The sequence below is a fragment of the Dasypus novemcinctus genome, chromosome 9 (genome assembly GCF_030445035.2).
Source record: "Dasypus novemcinctus isolate mDasNov1 chromosome 9, mDasNov1.1.hap2, whole genome shotgun sequence".
NCBI lineage: Eukaryota > Metazoa > Chordata > Mammalia > Cingulata > Dasypodidae > Dasypus > Dasypus novemcinctus.
Genome location: NC_080681.1, coordinates 79,343,433 through 79,360,610, shown reverse-complemented (window position 1 = coordinate 79,360,610; position 17,178 = coordinate 79,343,433). Strand labels below are relative to the sequence as shown.

At 37.9% G+C, this 17,178-nt stretch overlaps 1 protein-coding gene and 1 pseudogene across 2 annotated transcripts in view; one reads left to right on the top strand and one right to left on the bottom strand.

Annotated features, from left to right (window-relative positions):
- Positions 1 to 17,178, top strand: part of SCP2 (sterol carrier protein 2) — a 156,659-nt gene that overhangs the window by 33,652 nt on the left and 105,829 nt on the right. The gene's annotated exons all lie outside the window — the stretch shown is intronic.
- Positions 4,601 to 5,550, bottom strand: LOC139439568 (myb/SANT-like DNA-binding domain-containing protein 3 pseudogene; annotated as a pseudogene).

Sequence of the window (17,178 nt, the reverse complement as noted above, 5' to 3'; positions counted from 1 at the left end):
ACTTTAGCTCAGCTGGGAGTAATTACCTGCATTTATACATTAAGGTGTCTCACCTCATTGAGAAAAAAGATGAATGTTTTATTAGACACTTTTGACTTTCAAGTGTTTGCTGCTCTGGATTGAGAAAATGTTCAGCTCTCTAACCTCCAGGGAGGTCTGCAGCCAGGCTCTCCGGGGGAATGGCAGTGGCCTTCCTAGCCAGACCTCGATCCCCACCTTGAAGCAAGGAGCTCCCCAGAACTGACTGAGGGGGGCAGCCCTTGGAAGAAAGCCTCCTTGGCCGGGGCCCCTGTATCCGCTGGCTCCGCAGGGCCGCAGACCCTCTCCCGTCTTTCCTGTGGCGTGGCATTTTTTTAGTAGAAGTCTTCTTTGTAATGCCCCTCAGCTGATCATGTGAACGATGACGTTGGACGCACTGTGCTGGCTTTGCATACTCGGTGGCATGGCTTACCACGAACCTGGGTGGGCATGACTGACCCACCGACCCCCAAAACCGTGTGCGGCGGAAACAGCTCTCACTGATTTTCTTTTTTAAAATGTACCCCTCTACCTGATCAGTTTAACAAGGAAAGGAATAACTGCCAATAAAAGGTTTCTCCATCAAAAAAAAAAAAAAAAAAAAGTTACCTTCTAGAAGTTTGGATAGTGTATATCTGTAATACAAGAAATTTTTAAGAGATAATTTTAAATGTAATTGCCATTCTGTCTAATGTATATGAAGTCAGGGTCATAATAAAGTTCCTATGTAAAAAAAAAAGTTATAACAATGGTAGTTGCCTCCTTCAATATTTGTTAGGTGTGTGTAGTACTGATAAATGTCACGATGGTTTTATTTTTTAGATTATTACTGTAGGTAGGTTAATCCTTACCACAAGTGAGTAATTTTTTAAATGTGCATTTTAAAAAAATGAGTGGATTTTAGAGATATACCATAATAAATTATTCTACTACATTTAAAAAAAAATAGGAGATGATATGGGTGAGGGCAGGGAGTACATGGGAATCCCTCATACTTTCGATGTAACTTTTCTGTGATCTAAAACCTCTTTAAAAATAATTTATTATATTAAAAAAAAGAAAAGAAAAAAATGTTTAATCATATCTCATAAAGCCAAGCCCCATATACTTTTTCTTCACCTTTAGAATTAATATAGTACCAACTTTGCTTTTGCTGTAAAAATATTAGTGTTGTTAACTGTAGTCAATAAATTACATTAGTTATATTTTCCCATCTATCACTACATTCTTAACACCCTATAGTAGAAGAACATTCTTATATTTACATATTAACAATAATCCTCACCTACTTCCAAAATCATTGTTATACATTCCCAATATTATCCTCCAGCTGTCCTCCAACTAATAATCTTCCTAGATTACTCGTTTCAGCCACAATCACATCCATAATCAAGTGTTACTTTCATTATAATGTGTTACTATCAAGTCTAGCCATTGCCACATATTTACATTTGACCTTATTAAATATTCTGTGTACATCCAGCATCTTCCTCACCTTCTCATCTCCTATTCCATCTCCCACCAACCTACATTTCATAGTCCAACTCCATAAGTCTACTTACTGTATTTAGTTCATATCAGTGACAACATACAATATTCATCCTTTTGTGTCTGGCTTATTTCATTCAACATAATATCCTCAAGGTTCCTTCATGTTGTTATGTACTTCCCCAATAGGTTTCTTCCTAAAGCTGAAAAATATTCCATTGTATCAATATATTAATACCATATCTTGTTTATCAATTCATTGGTTGATGGGCACTTAGGTTGTTTGCATCTTTTAGCAGTTGTGAATAATGCCACTACTAACATCAGTGTGCAGATACCTGTCCGTATCCTTGCTTTCAGTTCTTCTGAATATATTCCTAGTAGCAGGATTGCTGGATCATAGGCAGTTCTATATTTAGTTTCCTGAGGAACTGCCAGATCATCTTCTGTAGAGGTTTCCCCAGTTTCCAGTCCCACCAATAGTGAAGGAGTGTTCCTATTTCTCCATATCCTCTTGAGCACTTGAAGTTTTGTGTTTTTTTAATAATGGCCATTCTATGAGGTGTGAGATGATATCTCATTGTAGTTTTAATCTGCATTTTCCTAATAACCAGTGATGTTGAAGATTTTTTCATGTGTCTTTTGGCCATATGTATTTCCACTTTGGAAAAATGTTCAATTCTTTTGCCCATTTTTTAAAGGGGTTGCTTGTCATTTTGTCGTTAAGTTGGGTGATCTTTTTATATAACATGGAGATTGATCCCTTAATCAGATATATGGTTTCCCAAGATTTTTTTCCCCATTGAGTAGGCTGCTTTTGCAGTCACATTTAGTTATTTTTTCTTTTGTTATTCTTGCTTTGGGTATAAAGTCCAGGAAACCACCATCAATACAAGATCTTGAAGATGTTTCCCTACATTTTCTTCTAAGAGTTTTATGGTTCTAGTTTTTTCCAGCACCACTTGTTGAATCAGCTATTCTGACCTAGCTGAGTGGGTTTGATAGGCTTGCCAAAAATCACTTGACCATAGATGTGAGAGTCTTTTTTTTGAACTCTCATTTCAATTCCATTGGTCAATCTGTCTTTCTGTCAATACCGTGCTGTTTTGTTAACCACTATAGTTATTAATAGATAATATACTTTAAAGTCTGGAAATGAGAGTCCTCCAACATCATTCTTCTTTTTAAAGACATTTTTGGCTACTTGGGGGCCCTTATCCTTCCAGATAATTTTCATAATTGACTTTTCCAATTCTACAAAGAAAGATATTGGAATTTTTTATCAGGACTGTGTTAAATCTGTAGATTAGTTTGGGTCGAATTGACGTCTTAATGATATTTAGTCTGCCAACCCATGAACATGGAATATCCTTCCATTTATTTAGATCATCATTGGTTCCTTTCAGCAATTCTTTCTAGTTTTTGAAATACAGGTCCTTTATGTCCTTGGTTATGTTTACTCCTAAATATTTTGATTCTTTTAGTCTCTATTGTAAGTGAAATTTTTTCTGATTTTCTCCTCAGATTGCTCATTAGAAGTGTATAGAAATGCTATAGACTTTTTAAATTTTTTTTGAGATACTGAGGCCAGAGATTGGATCCAGGGCCTCATATACAGGAAGCTGGCTTTCAGTCACTGAACCACATCAACTCCTCTGAATTGGTTTTTTCTTTTGTTTTCTTGTTTGTTTTTGCTTTTAGGAGGCACCAGGGTCTGGCCTGGAACCTCCCATGTGGGACGCAGGCACTCATCTGCTTGAGCCACATCCACTCCCTGATTTTTGCATATTAATCTTGTATTCTGCCAAATTGCTGAAATTGTTTATAAGTTCTGATAGTTTTGTTGTGAATTTTTCAGGATTTTCTGAGTATAGGCTCATATCATTAGCGAATAACAAAAGTTTTACTTTCTTTCCTATTTGGGTACCTTCCTTTTATTTCTTTTTCTTGTCTAATTGCTCTAGCTAGAACTTCTAGCACAATATTGAATAACAGTGGGGAGAGTGGGCATCCTTGTCTTGTTCCTGATCTCAGTGTGAAAGCTTTCAGTCTTTTACCATTAAGTGCAATGTTAGCTGTGCGTTTTTCATATATGTACTTTATCATATTGAGAAAGTTTCCTTCCATTCCTATCTTCTGGAGTGTTTTTTAATCAAGAAAGGATGTATTTTGTCAAATGCCTTTTCTGCATCAATTGAAATGATCATGTGATTTTTCTTCAATTTTTTTTTTTTTTTTTGAAAAATGGTTTATTGACGGCCGGCCGGACTCGGGAGCTTTCTGTTTGAATCCCGAGCTTTTCTTCAATTATTGATGTGGTATATTACACTTACTCATTTTCTTATGTTGACAACCCTTGCATACCTGGTATAAAGCCCACTTGATCATGATGTATCCTTTTTTTGATATGTTTTTAGATTTGGGTAACAAGTATTTTATTGAGAAATTTTTTTTTTTACTATAAAATTGTCTTTTTTTAATAAAACAAACATAACAGAATGCTTAAATCTAAATGAACGTTTTCCCCTCAGTCATTACATAGGTAGTTCCAACAAAGCTACCATCGTCGGAGCCATTGTATTTGGAACTCCTCTTTGAGAAAAGGCTTTCAATGGCAGTTTATGATCTACATTTAAAAATATCCTTCTAAATGCTGGCTGTTTCAAAACACAAACAAAACCCACGCTCTAAGGATGACACTGAGAATTTTTTAAAAAAGTGCCTCAGTTCTCAGGGAGGCTCCCTAGAGACTTCTGGCAAGTTCTGAACAACAAGGACAAGTGTAGAAACAACGTGGCCTCTCAGGACAGCTACCTTCAGTAGGATGGCATTTGTTTGGACAGAAAAGTTGTGCTGTCTTAAGAAAAAAAATCAGCCACATTCCTTTATAGTCACACTTGTATCTGATTAAAAACTAAAAATACAATGACAATACTCACATGGTCTTGTATGAATTCTAATTAAAGAGACATTACATTCAAAAGTATAGCACTCATCGTGATAATTTTTAGAGGACTCTTAACAGCTTCGTTGCTACTTAGGGGGTAGAGAGGATACTGCTGTTGACCTGAACGTATTCTTAAATAAATGACTACTACCACTCTAATTCTCCTAGTTGTAGCTCTGTTACACTGTACTGACCACATCTGCAATTCCCAGACTTCCTTTGCCAGCACAGATTAGTACAAGGAGGCCGCTCCCCCGCACCCCCTCCAGTCTCTGGGTGAATTGGGAAAGGGCCGGTTAAAGAGGAAACGGGCCATTCCTTGGTAAAAGTTTGTTGCTTTCTTTCCCAATACATCATCTTTTTATTGAGCACTTCCATCTTTATCCTGTGTTCCTCCTCTGCCATCTCACACTCTCGCTCGAGCTGCTGGATCTTGGCCACATGCACCTCGTTCATTTGTATCAGCTGCAGCTGTAAGATGGACATTTGCTGATGATGCTCCTCCTGCATCTTTTTTGAAGCGCCTTCCTGAGAAGTTTTGCTCCTGTAGTTTTTACTTGCTGTTACCCTGACAGCGGAACACGAGGGTTCAGGTTGGGAGGTCCCCTCACATCCTGGAAAATGTCTGAACTCTTTCTCATCATCGCACAGTTCTCTATTTGCAACAGCAAATGATTCTTGAGGCGCAGTATCAGGGTGGTACTCCGGCTCTTCTTCCGGAGGGTTCTGCAGGAAGTAGAGCTGCTCGGGCAGCATGTTGGCAATCTTCTCCTTCCCCAGGACATGGGTGCTCAGAAGGGGACTGACATTCCGTTTTACTTTCTCTCTTCTCTCATGGGCCATAATTTTTTTTTGTCCACGCCTTGATCTTCTCCCAGCACTTCTTCAGCTGTTTGAAATTCCGGAGGGATACACTTGGCTGGGAGTTGTATTCATGGGCAAGTGCCTGCCAGGTGCGTTGCTTGAGTGCAGTAGTTCATGCATCACTTTTTTTTGCATTCAAGCACATATTTGTACTTTTCCACTAAAGCAAGCAAGATGCTCTTTTCCAATTCTGAGAAGTATTTGGCACGTTTTATAATTTTGTTGTTTTGCATTTTCTACTGTATTTCTACTGGCTATTAACTAACCTGCAGCAGTGGCACGGTGGCCACGGGACCCAGGGAGGGGCCGGCGAGGCTCAGGCGGGTGGCAGCGAGGGCCGGGGCTCTTATTGAGGATTTTTGCATCTGTATTCATTAAAGAAATTGATCTGTAATTTTTTTTCATAATATCTTTATTTTGCTTTGGTATTAGGGTGATGTCAGCTTCTTAGAATGAGTTTGGTAGCATTCCCTCCTGTTCAATTTTTTGGAAGGGTTTGAGCAAGATTGGTATTAGATCTTTAAATGATTTGGTAGAATTCACCATTGAAGCCATCTGGTCCTGGAGTTTTCATTTTGGGGAGATTTTTGATAACTGTTTCAATTCCTTTGTGATTGGTTTGTTGAGGTCTTCTGTTTCTTTCTCAGGTCAGTGTCATGTATATCTAGAAATTTGTCCATTTTATCAATGTTGTCTAGTTTGTTGGCATACAGTTGTTCATAGTACCTTCTTTTGATCTCTTTTATTTCTGCTGGGTCAATGGTAATGCCACCCTTCTCATTTATGATTTTATTTATTTGCATCTTCTCTCTTTTTTTCTTTGTTAATCTAGCTAAGGGTTTATCGATTTTGCTGATCTTCTCAAAGAACCAGCCTTTAGTGCTGTTGATTTTCTGTACTGTTTTTTTTCCTCCATTTCATTTATTTCTGTTCTGACCTTTATTATTTTACTTTCTGCTTGCCTTGGGATTGATTTGCTATACTTTTTATATTCCTTCAGGTGTGCAGTTTGGTTTTTTATTTTAGCTCTTATTTTTTAATATAGGCATTTAAAGCTATAAATTTCCCTCTCAGAACTGCTTTTGTGGTATCCCGTAAATTTAGATATGTTGTGTTCTTGTTTTCATTTGTCTTGAGATATTTACTGATTTCTCTTGTGATTTCTTCTTTAACCCACTGATTATTTAACAGTGTATAGTTTTAATCTCCTTATATTTGTGGATTTTCCCTTTTTCCGCCTGTTATTAATTTCTAACTTAATTCCATTATTATCAGAGAAAGTGTTTTGTATAAGTTCAATGTTTTTAACTTTGTTGAGAGCTGGCTTATGTCCCAACGTATTGGTCAATCCTGGAGAAAGATCCACGAGCACTTGAGAAGAATGTATATCCTATTGTTTTGGGGTGTAGTGCCCAAAAATGTCTATTAGATCTAGTTCATTTATCATATTATTCATGTTCCCTGTTTTCTTTATTTATCCTCTGTCCAGATGTTCTATCTAATGCTGAGAGTGGAGTGTTGAAGTCTCCCAACTATTATTGTAGAGCAGTTTATTTCTCCCTTCAGTTTGCCAGTGTGTGTCTCATGTATTTTTGGACACCTATGTTAGGCGCATAAATATTTATTATTGTTATTTCTCCTTGGTGAATTGTCCCTTTTAAAATATATAATAACCTACTTCATCTCTTGTAACAGTTTTGCATTTAAAATCTATTTATCTGATATTAGTATTGCTACAGCTGCTCTTTTTTGATTACTAATAGCATGGAATATCTTTTTTCCAACCTTTCACTTTCATCCTGATAGTTTTTTTAAAAATTTCTCTCCCCTCCCCCCCCCCCCCCCCCCGTTGTCTTCTTGCTTGTGTCCATTTGCTGTGTGTTCTCCTGTGTCCCCTAGCTTCTCAGCAGCACCGGGAATCTGTGTCTCTTTTTGTTGTGTCATCTTGTGTGTCAGCTCTCCGTGTATGAGGCACCACTCCTGGGCGGGCTGCACTTTTTCACGCAGGATGGCTCTCCTTGTGGGGCACATTCCTTGCGTGTGGGGCTCCCTTACGCAGCAGGTGCCCCTGCGTGGCGTGGCACTCCTTGCGCGTGGCAGCACTGTGCATGGGCCAGCTCACCATACAGGCCAGGAGGCCTTGGGTATTGAACCCCAGACCTCCTATATGGTAGGTGGACACTCCATCAGTTGAGCCATGTCTGCTTCCCCTGATTGTTTCTTGTAGACAACAATCAAATAATGGCTCAGGTTTTTTTTTTTAATCCATTCTATCAGTCTTTGTCTTTTAATTAGGGTGTGCAATCCATCAACATTCAGTGTTACTACTATGAAGGTGGTACTTACTTTGTCCATTTCATCCCTTGGCTTTCTGTTGTCATATCTTACTATTGTCTGTTGTTTAATTCTTTTAATTTCTCTTATGTTCTTCTTTTCTACACTCTTCTCCGGGACTTTCCCTCCCTTGTCTTTTCCTATCAGGCTATAACACATCTTTTAATATCTCTTATAGATTTGGTCTCTTAGTAACATACTCTCTCAGTTTTTGTTTGTCTGTAAAGACTTTAAACTCATCTTCATTTCTGAAGAATTCTTGGCTGGCAGTTTTTCTCTTTCAGTAGTTTAAATATATTGTGCCACTGCCTTCCTCGTCTCCATGGCTTCTAATTATGTCTCCTTGCGTAAGTAATACAGTGCTTTTCTCTTGCTCCTCTCACAATCTTCCCTTTATCTCTTGCCTTTGACAATCTGAATAGTAGATGTCTTGGAGTAGTAGCTTTATTCTGTTTGGGGTACATTATGAATATTGGCATTCATATCTTTCATAAGGATTCGAAAATTTTCAGTCAATATTTCCTTACATATTCTTTCTACTCCTTTTCTGTTCTTTTTTCCTTCTGGGATATCTATAACATGTATGTTTGTGTGTGTGGTATTGTCATTCAGTTCCCTGAGATCCTTCAATTTTTTGCATTCTTTTCTCTGTCTCTTCTGTCTTTTCTCTATTTCAAATGTCCTATCTTCAAATTCACTTATTCATTCTTCTGACATTTTCAAATCTGCTTTTATATGCCTCTAATGTATTTTTAATCTCATCCATTGTGTCTTTCATTCCCATAAGCTCTGTTACTTTTTTTTTTTCAGGCTTTCAAGTTGTTCTATATGATTGCACTCTGTCACCTTAATTTCCTTTATCTCTTTAGTGATATTTTCCTTCATCTCTTTAAATTGATTAAGGTTTGATCATCATTTAAATCCTGAGTCACATCTTGATTCTTGGCTTGTTTCTTTGAGTGGGCCATATCTTTCTTTTTTGTAGTGTGGGTTATTACCTTTTATTTACTTGTGTTGATGATTTTGCTTTATCAGTTTCTCTTGCCTAGTGGTTTTATTTCACAGGTCTTCTTGATTTTTAGTTTAATTTTTTCTAAAACTTTAACTATTTGACTATTTAAGTAGTCAAAACTCTGTCAGGGAGCCCCTAATGGGCCCTGACCAGGTCTGCTATGCCTGGGAAAGAATTGATAGAGACTTATCTGTCTTTCTTCACTTTTCCGGCTGTCTAGCAAATGGCACTCCTTGGCAAACCCTTCCATGGAAATGCATCCTTCAATTTCCACTACCTCTTCTGAACTAGCAAATTATGGTAGTTACATTTGCTGAAGAGAAACCACAGTCCTCCCCTGTACCCTCCCTTTTCCCTGTGAGGAATCTCTCCTTTCCCCTCTCCATTGGCCACTCAGCTTCAGGTTTTAATGAGGCTGTTCACCTTGAGGCTGTGGGATAGGTGGTGTTCCCAGCCAGAAGGCTGTCAACTCAGGGTTTTCCTTTGGCCTCTCTGTCTCCGCATCCTCATTCCCTCCTAAGCAATGTGCTCAGCATTTCCCTGGCCTGCAGAGGGTCCCCAAAGCAGCTCCCTCAGACTACTTCTATGCCTTCTCTCCTATTTTGCAAGAGCTGCACCCTGCCTGAACTTTTTTCTCTATTTGTCTGTCAATGGACACTTTGATTGCTTCTACCTTTTGGCTATTGTGAACAATGCTGCTGTGAAAATTGGTACCAATATTTGTTTGAGTATCTTTTTTCAGTTCTTTTGGGTATATACCTAGGAGTGGAATTGCTGGGTCATATGGTAATTCTGTGTTTAATTTTCTGAGGAACTGCTGAATTGTTTTCCACAGTTGCTGAACCCATTTGACATTCTTACCAACAATGTACAAAGGTTCCTGTCTCTATATCCTTTCCAACACATGTTATTTTCTGTCGTTTTAATAATAGTTGTCCTAGTGGATGCAAAGTGGTATCTCATTTATCTTCTTTGGAGAAATGTCTAAGTCCTTTGCCCACTTTTTAATTGGGTTGTTTGTTTTTGTAATTGAGTTGTTGGATTTCTTCATATATTCTGAATATTAAACTTTTATTAGATATATGGTTTGCAGCTATTTTTTTCCATTCTAAAAGCTTTTTTTAAACTTTCTTAATCTTTAATGTACAGAAGATTTTAAATTTGATGAAGTCTTATTTATCTGTTTTTCCTTTTGACTGTGCTACTGATGTCATCTATAAGAATCCATTGCCTAATACAAAAAGATGATGATTTTCTCCTTTTTTTCTTCCAAAAGTTTTTTTTGTTTCTGCTCTTATAATGCCATTGATCCATTTTGAGTTGATTTTTGTATGATATGAGGTAGGGGTACACCTTCTTTCTTTTGCAAGTGGAGATCCAGTTTTCCCAGCACCATTTGTTGAAAAGATTATTCTTTCCCAACTGAGTTGTCTTTGCCCCCTTGTAAAAATCAGGTGGCCATAAATGTGAGGATTGATTTCTGAGCTCTCAATTCAATTTCATTAGTCTCTATGTTCTTATGCTATTACCATGCTGTTTTGATTACTGTGACTTTGTAGTAAGTTTTAAGATCAGGAAATGTGAGGCCTTCAACATTATTCTTCTTTTTCAACATGGCTTTGGCTATTTTGGGGACCCTTAGCCTTCCATATAAATCTGACGATTGGCTTTTCCATTTGTGCAATAAAGGTTCTTGGAATTTTGATTGGGATTACATTGAATCTATAAATCATTTTGGTTAGGATGGACAACAGTATTTAGTCTTCCAATTCATGAACATGGAATGTCCTTCCATTTATTTAGATCTTCTTTGATTTCTTTTAGCAATGCTTTGTAGTTTTCTATGTCTTTTACTTCCTTGATTAGGTTTATCCCCGTATTTTTGATTCTTTTAGTTGCTGTTGTAAATAGAATTTTTAAAAAACATTTTTCTCCTGATTATTCACTGCTAGTATGTTGAAACACTGCTGATTTTTGTACCCCACCACTTTGTTAAATTCATTTATTAGCTCTATGAGCTTTGTCGTGGATTTTTCAGAATTTTCTGTAGGCAGGATCATGTCATCTGCCAACAAAGGATAGTTTTACTTCTTCCTTTCCAATTTGGGTGCCTTTTATTTCTTTTTCTTGTCCAGTTGTTCTGACTAGCACTTCCAGTACAATGTTGAAGAATGGTGACAGTGAGCATCCTTGACTTATTCTTGATCTTAGATGGAAAACTTTCAGTCTTGCCTCATCAAGTGTGATATTATCCATGGAAATTTCCTTCTATTCCTAGTTTTCTAAGTGTTTTTATCAAGAAGGGGTGCTGGATTTTGTTAAATGCTTTTTCTGCATCCATAGAGATGGTCTTCTGTTTTGTTTGTTTGTTTTTTTCTTTATTCTGTTAAGGTGGCATATTACCTTAATTGACCTTCTTATGTTAAACCACCTTTACCTACCTTGGATATATCCACTTGGTCATGGTGTATAATTCTTTTAATGTACTGTTGGATTTGGTTCTCTAGTCTTTGTTATTTTTACATCTATATTCATAAGAGATAATGGTCTTTTCTGGTATTATCTTTATTTAGCTTTGGTAAGAGGATGATGTTAACCTTGCAGAATGAGTTGGGAGTGTTCCCTCCTCTTAAATTTTTTGGAAGAGTTTGAGCAGGATTGGTGTTAATTCTTCCTGGACTATTGGTAAAATTTCCTTGTGAAGCCTTCTGGTCCTGGACTTTTCTTTCTTGGAAGGTTTTTGGAGTACTGAGTTAGTCTCTTTAGGAGTTACAGGTTTGTTGGGATCTTCTGTTTCTTCTGGGATCAGTGCAGGGAGTTTGTGTGTTTCCTAGAAATTTAACCTAGGTTATCTATTTTGTTGGTGAATGGTTGTTTCATAGTATTCTCTTAGAATCTTTTTTAAAAATTTCAGTGGGGTTGGTTATAATAGTTACCTTTTAATTTCTGATTTTAATTATTTGTGTCTATTGTCTTTTTTTCTCCCTCACTGTGGTTAAAGTTTGTCAACTTTATTGATTTTTACAAAGAACCAACTTTTGGTTTTATTGATTCACTCTAATGATTTCTTAGTCTCCATTTTTCTTATCTCTGCTCTAATTTGTTATTTCCTTCCTTCTGCTCACATTGGGTTTAGTTTGCTCTTCTTTTTCTAGTTCTTTTAGTTTTGAGGTTAGGTCTCTGATGTGAAATCTTTCTTTTTAAAAAATGCAAGCATTTAGAATTATAAATATCCCTCTCAGCACTGCCTTTGCTGCATACCATTGGTTTTGGTATGTCGAATTTTCATTTTCATTCATGCAAGGTATTTCCTAATTTTCCTTATGATTTCCTTTTTAACCCATTGGTTATTAAAGACTGCATTGCTTAATTTATAAATATTTGTGAATTTTCCATTTCTCCATCTGTTATTGATTTATACCTTAAATGCACTGTGGTTGGAAAAGATTCATTTTATGATTTCAATATTTTTTTAATTTATTGAGACCTGTTTTGTGATATGGCCTATTCTGGAGCACATCCATGTGCACTGGAGAAGAATGTGTATTTTGTTGTTGTTCCCATATGTTCTTTATGCAGTTTCTCCCATTGTTAACTTGTATATTTGTCAAAACTTGAGAAATCATTATTCATTATTATTAATTAATTACATAACTTCTTTTGGATTTCACTAGATTTTCCTTTTCCAGGACCCATTTCAGGGTACCATATTGCATTTACGTGCCATAGCTCTCCCATCTCCACTGTTCTGTGAGAGTTTCTTAGTTTTTTATGACCCTGACATTCTTGAAAGTAGTAACTAGGTATCTGTGGAATGTCTCCCAATCTAGGTTTGTCTGATATTTCCCTCATGATTAGACTGCAGTTATTTTTTTTGTGGGGAGGTGATGTGCCCTTGACACATAATATCTGGTGGTACATGATATCCACATGACATCACTAGTGAGGTTAACCTTTATCACTTTGGTCAAGTGGTGTTTGTCTGGTTTCTCCACTGTAAAGTTATCATTTTTCCCATTCTCTTTTCTTTCAAGTAAGTCACTAAGTTTAACCCATATTCAAGGTGGTGGAGGAGAAGGGGTTAAGCTTCATCTTCTTCTTAGGATCTTTTTAATGTCTGCTTTTCTAAAAAAGATTTATTTATTTATTCACCTCCCCACCTTGTTGTTTGCACTCGCTGTCTGCTCTCTCTGTCCATTTGCCATGTGCTTTCTATGTCTGCTCACCTTTTCTTTAGGAACCGAACTTGGGACAGTCCATCTGGGAGATAGGTGCTCAATTGCTTGAGCCACCTCAGCTCCCTGCTTTGTTGTGTCTTTCATTGTTTTCCTCTTTGTGTCTCCTTATTGCATCAGCTCGCTGTTTCTGCACTTTGCGCCAGCTCACTGTCTTGTTCATCTTCTCCAGGAGGCACTGGGAACCGAACCTGGGACTCCCATGTGATAGGCGGGAACTCAGTTGCTTGAGCCACATTTGCTTCCCTAATGTTCCCTTTTCAGATTCCTGATAGTTATTTGTGCCTTCCGTTTTTTCCTTTTCATTCTCACAGGGGATTATCTTGGCAGGGGGGTGGGGAGAGGCAAATTAAAATTCAGTGCCATAAATTATTAAAATACATATATATATATATATGAATCATTTGTAGAATCAGCAGATTTTCATGGCATCAAAATTTGATTCAAGGAGATTGAGATCTTTATGTCATTTTATACCAGGCATATCCTTTGAATAGCCAAAAATCCTGATTGGCAGTTCTGAGTCAATAGTCAACAAGCCCTTCATCAGTGCTCAGGCTTAATAAATATTTGTGTAGTCAACAAGCCCTTCATCAGTACCCAGGCTTAATAAATACTTGTGCAGTTACTGGAGGAATATGTTTCAATAGGATGCTATCTTTTATAGATTAATAGGATCTCATGGTAAGAAAGAATAAAGACACCAATGTAAGGTGTAAATAATAGGATGGTAGTTGGGAATATGTATTTTATACATGATTATTCTGTAAACCTACAACTTCTCTAATAAAATAAATTAATTTAGGAAGAATGAGGACAAGATCCCAACATTTATTGACTATCTCTTAATGACAGTCACTTAGCTAAATGTTCTTACATAGTTTTGCTGACTCCCTTTCTCACAAAGCCATGCATGAATTGCTTGTAAATCTCCTAATAGGTGACAGTATAACATTTGTACTTTCTATGGCAAGGAACTCACCACCTACTAAGGCCATCCATTCCATTTTTGGATAATTTCCAGTTGTTGCAGTGTTGTTTTTCTAGTTGAACTCAAATATATCTCCATATAGTTTCCATCCATGATCTTGTTTTTTTGTGTTCTGACACTCATAGAATAAGACTTTTTCACTTGGTAGCTCTTTGGATATCTGAAACTAGATGACCCTGTGCTTAATTTCTCTTCTTCTCTTTACCTGTTTCTCATAAGACTGGTTTCCTGACCTATTACCAGTCTAATTGCTATACTGTGATCACAAGTATGCTTTTTTGGTAGAAACATCACACTATTAAATCATTACATTGAGCTTATAGTTGAATAGAATTTAATAGTCTGTCACATAGTTCTGCTTCTTTTCCCAGGTTGTTTTTAGGGTCTAAGAATGGAACTGGGCATTTAATTAATTGTATTCAGATTCATCCCATTGATTAACTTTGTTGAAGTTCATCTCTAACATTACAGCTGGCCCTTTCAGCTTCAGATTTGTTGAGAGTGCCTAATTTTCTCATCCAGTTATTGGTGGAAATATTAACTAGAGCAGAACTGAGGTTAGAGGCAGAGCTCTGGAGATTTTTTCTAAGTTGATACATTAATTGCTCCATGTTATTTCCCTGTGAGTGTCCTGTGGGACTTTAGTTTCCTAAAATGAAGTGGTCAGATAAATTGGGAAATACTTCATACTTTTAACCCCTTTTTTGAAAAGTCTAATGCACATGCTGTAGTAAAGGATTCCATTTAACTTTATTTGCCCAGTAGTATCTGAACTTGACAGAAGAATCCACACTTTGTTTTTGGACAATACCAAAAACAAAGCTCCCCAAAGTCCCTCCCCCCCCAAAATAAAACCCTCACTAGACATTCTTTCTTTCTTATTTTGCCTAAAGAATGTCCTGAGAAATTTAGTTAGTTGTCCTGCTGATATCCAAATTCTGTTTCCTTTGATATAATAATCCGTCCAATCAGAAAAGATGTTAATCCGACTTAGCTTGTTCTTACAAGTAATGATCCTATTGATTACCACTCTTATTGCTATAAGATCACCAGTGTATAATCTACTGTATTAGTCAGCCAAAGGGGTGTTGAGACAAAGTACCAGAAATCTGTTGTGTTTTGTAACGGGTATTTATTTGAAATAAAAGTTTATAGTTATAAGGCCCTAAAGAATCCAACATACGATTGATTTCTCACTCAAAGTCATTTGTCATGTGTTGAAGCAAGATGGCAGGCAATGTCTGCAAGAGTTCAGCCTTCTTCTTTCCTCTTGAGGCTCCATGGGCCCAGCTTCTTCTGATCTCAACTGTAGGCTGCTCTGTTCTCTTCAACTGCAAACTATCAGGAAAATGGCTCACCTCTCTTCCCAGATCTCTCTTCTGCAGGATCAAAGTTTTTTCCTCTTCCATGTCTACAGAGTTCTCTTTCTTCTCTGTGTATCTTTTTTCTTTGTTCTCCTTGAGTGAGTATCCATTTACAAAGCCACCAAGGGGGCAGGGACTCAATCTTGCATGCCCTAATGACATGGTCGAATCAAGGCCCTAATTTTAACATAAGTAAGTGTAAAACCTTTGAATTTAATACAGTTAAAGGGTATCACACCCAAAGGAACAGACCAATTGACAAACATCATCAATATCTTTTTGGAATTCATAAATAATATCGAGCTGTCACATTTTACCTTCTTCCTTTTTTATGAGAATTGGGATATGATTTGCTCAGTTATACGTGTATTATTTATGTTCTTTTTTTTTTTTTTTTAAAAGATTTATTTATTTATTTATTTAATTTCCCCCCCTCCCCTGGTTGTCTGTTCTTGGTGTCTATTTGTTGCGTCTTGTTTCTTTGTCTGCTTTTTTTTGTTTCTTTGTCCGCTTCTGTTGTCGTCAGCGGCACGGGAAGTGTGGGCGGCGCCATTCCTGGGCAGGCTGCACTTTCTTTTCACGCTGGGCGGCTTTCCTCACGGGCGCACTCCTTGCGCGTGGGGGCTCCCCCACGCGGGGGACACCCTTGCGTGGCATGGCACTCCTTGCGCGCATCAGCACTGCACATGGCCAGCTCCACACGGGTCAAGGAGGCCCGGGGTTTGAACCGCGGACCTCCCATATGGTAGACGGACGCCCTAACCGCTGGGCCAAAGTCCGTTTCCCTTATTTATGTTCTGAAGATCATCCTTCTTGGCATAGAAGAGGGAGACAAAGCAGAGATGGAAACTTTCTATTTTACCATTCATTAAAATAGCATTATCAAAGAAGTGGATGTGGCTCAAGTGATTGGGCTTCCATCTACCATATAGGAGGTCCAGGGTTTGATTCTCGGGGCCTCCTGATGAAGGCAGGCTGGCCCGCATGGTGAGCTGGCCCGAGCAGTGTGCTGGCCTGTGGGGTGAGCTGGCCACACAGAGTGCTGGCCCGTGCAGGAATGTTGGCCTGTGCAGCAAGCTGGCCCAGCAAGATGACACAACAAAAAGAGACACAGAGGAGAGAAAATAAGAGACACAGCAGACTAGGAGCTGAGGTGGTGCAAAAGATTGAGCACCTCTCTCCCACTCTGGAAGGTCCCAGGACTGGTTCCTGGTGCAGCCTAAAGAGAAGACAAGCAGACTCAGAAAAAAGACACAGTGAATGGACACAGAGAGCAGACAACGGCGGCAAAGGGGGTGGGGGATAATAAAAAAATAAATAAAAAATAGCATTATCAGCTCCAGTCAGTCAACCTTTCCTTTCTTTGGCTTTCTAGCTCCAAAAGAGAATTCAAAGCTCGTTTTACTCTGTTTATCGTTTAAAAAAATACTAATAAACCAAACCAAAACAAAACAATTGCAAGTTTTACTTCACTAATATGCTTGATTTTATTTTCCTGACACTTTTTTTAAAATTCTGTTAAGGAATTTTAGAAGCATACATATTTCTTGTCAGGATGTAACTCTGCTAAAGACCCTTCTGCCTCTCATAAAGGAAGGGAAGAAAAGATATTTTTCAGGCCCTGGAGGGAGTGAGAACTGTAAAATTCACTAAGCCCAGGGGCATTGGTATGTTTTGGAAGAGTTGCTCACAGTGTTTTCCCTTTTTTTTTTTTTAAAAAAGATTAATTTATTTCTCTCCCCTTCCCCCACCTACCCTGGCCGGGTTGTCTGTTCTGTGTCTATTTGCTGTGTCTTCTTTGTCCGCTTCTGTTGTTGTCAGCAGCACGGGAATCTGAGTCTCTTTTGTTGCGTCATCTTGTTGTGTCAGCTCACCGTGTGGGCGGCGCCATTCTTAGGCAGGCTGCACTTTCTTTTGCGCTGGGC